Raw genomic sequence first — 5,369 nt, 5'->3', positions numbered from 1 at the left:
ATTGTGGCTAGAATAGGGAAATGTGTTTTAAAATTCACTTCTGGAAAAGAATTAACCCTCATTGACGTCCTGCATGTCCCCAATATAGGGAAGAACCTTGTTTCTAGTCCTATCTTTAGTAATAAGGGATTCAAACTAGTATTTGAGTCCAATAAGTTTGTACTAACCAAAGGGGGAATATTTGTAGGGAAGGGTTACCTTGCTGATGGATTATTCAAACTAAATGTACTTGCTAATGCTATGAATGAAATAAATAATGTTTCTGCTTATATTGTTGATTTGTCTAAATTATGGCACCCTAGGCTGGGACATGTAAATTTTTGTTTTCTTTTTAGGATGCATAATTTAGGTTTGCTGCCCAAACTTGATTATTTAGATAATGTTAAATGTGAGACTTGTACAGAATCGAAATTTGCAAGTCAAGGTTTTAAATCAGTGCATGAAAAATCCAATGATTTATTAGATTTAATTCATAGTGACTTATGTGATTTTAGATCATATCTAACTCGTGGTGGAAAAAACTATTATGTAACATTTATAGATGATTTTAGTAAGTATTGTTATATTTATTTACTTCATAATACAGATGAGACCTTGGATATGTTTAAAACATATAAGGCAAAAGTTGAAAATCAACTTAACAAGAAGATTAAAGTCTTAAGGTCCGATAAGGGAATAGAATATGAGTCTCATGCATTTGCTGAATTTTGTGCCACACATGGCATAATTCATCAAACAACAGCTCCTTATACACCATAACAAAACGGTGTTGCCGAACATAAAAATAGGACTTTTAAAGACATGATCAATTCTATGTTGAATAGCTCTAGGCTTCCACACAATTTGTGGGGTGAAACTTTACTTATTGCAAATAAAATTTTGAATCGAATTCCACCTAAAACGAGAAAAGAGTCACCATATGAATTATGGAAAGGAAGAACTCCAACGTTTAAATTGCTTAAAGTGTAGGGTTGCCTGGCAAAAGTACAAGTCCCATTGCTAAAGAGAACAAAATTAGGGCCTAAAACTATGGATTGTGTGTTTATTGGTTTTGCATCTAATAGTTCAGCTTATAGATTCTTAGTTTTTCATTCTGAAGTAAGTGATATACATGTCAATACTATTATAGAATCTATAAATGCAATATTTTTTGAGGATATATTTCCATACAAAATGGGCAAGTCTAACTTCTTGAAAAAGAGATTACATGATGATGTATCTGAGGTTAATGATGAACCTAGAGAACATGATGATGGTTCATCCTCATCTAGAGTTCAAGAAGAAGAAGAACTTAAACCTAGAAGGAGTAAAAGTACAGAAATTCGAAAGGACTTTGGGCCTGATTTTGTGACCTTATTAAACGAGACAGAACCTTAATCATTCAAGGAGGCCATTTCCATTCCTGAAGCTCCATTTTGGAAGGATGCAGTTAACAGTGAAATAGATTTCATTATGCAAAATCATACATGGGAATTGGTCGATTTGCCCCCTAGCAATAAGCCAATTGGGTACAAATGGATCTTTAAGAAGAAATTAAAACCTGATGGTACAATTGACAAATATAAGGCTCGTTTTGTAGCTAAAGGATATCGTCAAAAACATGGTTTGGATTTCTTTGATACATACTCGCCTGTAATGAGAATTACGTCAATAAGACTGTTGATTGTTATAGCTACACTCCATAACATCGAAATACATCAAATGGATGTAAAAATTGCATTCTTAAATGAAGATTTAGATGAGGAAATATATATGGAACAACTTGAGGGGTTTGTGGTTAAAGGTCAAGAACACAAAGTTTGTAAACTTGTGAAATCGCTATATGGGCTTAAACAAGCTCCAAAGCAAAGGCATGAAAAATTTGATCATATTATGATCACACACAGTTTTAAGATAAATGAGTGTGATAAGTTTGTCTACACAAAAATTCAAAATAATGCTTGCGTTATGTTATGTTTATATGTAGATGATATGCTTATAATGGGAACTAACAAAGAGATAATAAATTGGACGAAGAAGATATTGAAATCAAGTTTCAATATGAAAGATCTTGGACTAGCTGATGTGATTCTTGGTGTAAAAATAAAAAGAAACCAAGAAGGATATATTCTTACACAGTCCCATTATATAGAAGCTACACTTAGAAAATATGGTCATTTGGAAAGTAAAGATGCAATTACTCCTTTTGATGCCAATAGCAAACTTAAGAAAATAAGAGGAGATGATATATCTCAACGTGAATACTCACCAGTTATTGGAAGTCTTATGTACATTATGAACTGTACAAGGCCTGATATAGCATACTTAGTGAGTGGACTGAGTAGATATACATGCAATCCTAAGCATGATCATTGGGAAGCTTTAATTTGAGTATTAAGATACTTGAAGCATACAATGAATTATGGATTACATTATACAAGGTATCCTCCTGTACCTGAAGGATTTACTGATGCGAATTGGATATCGGATAGTACTGTTACGAAATCCACAAGTGGATATGTATTTACTTTGGGGGGATCAACAATCTCTTGGAAATCTTCCAAACAAACATACATAGCCCAATCAACTATGGAATCAGAATTTATCGCTCTCGATATGTTTGGAGGAGAAGCTGAGTGGCTAAGAGATTTTTTGGAAGATGTTCCCAGATGGCCTAAACCTGTAACAACAATATGTATACACTATGAGAGTTTAGCTGCACAATATCGAGCTAAAAATAATGTATACTGTTTGTACCATACTTGACCAATCCCGAAACTACTGAGCACCGGTTAACGTTATACCGTCAAGGACACAGAAGAGTTTCCCTCCAACCAGGAGGCCAATCACAGTGCGACATGTGTCGACATCAGAAGCCAATATCAACATCAGAAACCAATCACAACACGACACGTGTCAATGTCAGAATGAAACTAGAAACTCTCTTCTATAAATAGAGATCATTCTCTCACGATATTTCCTAATGTCATTTATACTAAATCATTCACTAGTACTCACTAAAGGAGAGCTTGAACCTATGTACTTATGTAAACCCTTCACAATTAATGAGAACTTTTCTACTCCGTTGACGTAGCCAATCTGGGTGAACCATGTACATCTTGTGTTTGCTTCCCTGTCCCTATCCATTTACATACTTATACACACTAGTGACCGGAGCAATCTAGCGAAGATCATAAACTTAACACTTTCTGTTGTACCAAAGTCCCCACTGATTTTGTACATCAACATTTGGCCCGTCTGTGGGAACGACACTTATTCCCACTCTCTTCAGCTTTGTCAAGGTGGTTTCCACCATTCATACACTCTTTTTTGACCAGGCATCCCTTTCTAACATGGGGAGCGAAGGAAGCCACAGCACACAGAATGACACACCTCTTGCACCTGGTAAGCAACGAAAGAAGGAACAAAAGAAGTTTGCTTTTCGGGCTAAAGTCGATGAGCTGGAGGCTCAGAACAACAAGATAGTGATGAAGAATGAGATTCTCCAATAGCAGTATGAAATGGTCTTCGAGATGCTCCATGATGTTAGATATACTGAAACACACGAGCTCATCACCCTTGTGAAAGTCAACCATCAATTGGGTGCCCCCCAACACGGAGGGTCATTTGCCCTCGACATGGGTATTCCAATTGAGGAGCGAGCTACTCATTGAAATGGCGACCAACATAAGACTTCTCTCAACCCAGCTGCTTCGACCCGAAGCAGGAGGAGTGGAGGAAGGCACCTTCTTACGGAAAGAGTGGAAGGATCGAAAGTCGTCTTTCGCGACTGTCGAGATTTCCTAAAGCAACGTCGAGACAATCCCATCTATATAAGCTTGAAGATCAATGACCCAAGGGTTTCTGAAAGACTCGGTCCCCTCCTATGTCCCAATCTGGCTACCAATTTGAGGAAGGGGCAACAAGTCCTAGAGAAACACGAAAGTATAGAGGACTCACAGATGTTCTGACAGACATACCTTAGAAGTCAGTACGGCGAGTCCAGGGAAAAATCTCATGCTCTTGATCAAACCTTCTTACTTCTAAGAGAAGATGGAGATTTACGAAAGAAAGCTCCAGTGGTACATGACTCCACTCAGGACCCTCTTGTCTTACAGCTCCTTAAGGAAGTAAACAAGTTGAAGGCCGAATGACAAGCTGAGATACCTGATTGCAACCAACCTAGGCATGGCCCTCTTACAAGGAGGATCCTCGGCACCCCATCCAAGCGAAGACAAAACAAAAGCTTGGTTTACAACTTTATATTGGAAGGGAGGACCCAATTGAACACCTTAACCTTTTTTAGTCCACCATGGCATATCGGACACCGATGAAGAGTGATGTCTTCTCTTTCCCATCACCCTCTTTGGCGGAGCTCTAAACTGGTATTGCCATCTTCCACCTGAGACAGTAGACTTATTTGAGAAACTGAGGAAACTGTTTGTCTCTCAACACATCTTCCAAACCGATCGTTTTCATTCTGCAGATGACTTGTACACTATTCGTCAGAAGCCGGACGAGTCACTACGAAAGTATGCCGATCGTTTTAGCCATAAGTATTCTCGCTGCGCTAAGGCAGATGACAAGACCGCCCTCAAGGCCTTCACGGCAGGCCTACGTGATTGTTTCTTCAAGTACATGATCAATGCCAACACTTGGAAGACTTACTCTGAGGTGATGGCACAGGCTTACAATCATGCCTCCGCCGAGGCAAGAACATATCAAGGGAAACCCCTCACAGCCACCCCTTATCAGCAAGTCGGGAGCGGAAGCTAGATCCAACCAAATGAGAAGACATCGACCTTCCAAACAGCAACAGTGCCTCCCCCTGCCTTACTTAATACTTTGCCAAGTTAACAGACATATCAATCTCAGGGCAAAAGGAAAGATTTTCATCCTCACCAGTCTCATTTTATTAAAAGGAGTAAAGGACACTACCGTGATAACCAAGGGTATCACCATGATAATCCTCGACCCCAGGCAGTCAACACAGTAGGTTAAGCACGTGTTAGGACAGCCCCTACCTCGAGGTATAAGGCATACACACATTTGAACGTCACATGCGTGGCCATTTACCCAAGCATAACACACTTGATACCGAAGCCAAAGCCGAGGCACCCAGATTACATGCCCACGAAGAACACGGGCACGTTTTGCTACTACCACGAGCATAACGGCCATGACGGCGAGAAATGTATCACCCTTCGTGATCATATTGAAGCTTTGGCATGTGAAGGAAAAATTGATCAATTCCTCATTCACCCTCCAAAGGGTAACCATAACCAATGCCAGGTGAATGTGATATATTCCATAAGTGGTGGCACACCCATATCTAAATCTTCCAACAGGGCTATGAAAAATAGTGAACGAGTTTTAAGGTCTGGCCACCA

Source organism: Malus sylvestris, chromosome 4 (genome assembly GCF_916048215.2).
Source record: "Malus sylvestris chromosome 4, drMalSylv7.2, whole genome shotgun sequence".
In the NCBI taxonomy this organism is placed as follows: Eukaryota; Viridiplantae; Streptophyta; class Magnoliopsida; order Rosales; family Rosaceae; genus Malus; species Malus sylvestris.
This window is presented reverse-complemented; position numbering follows the sequence as displayed.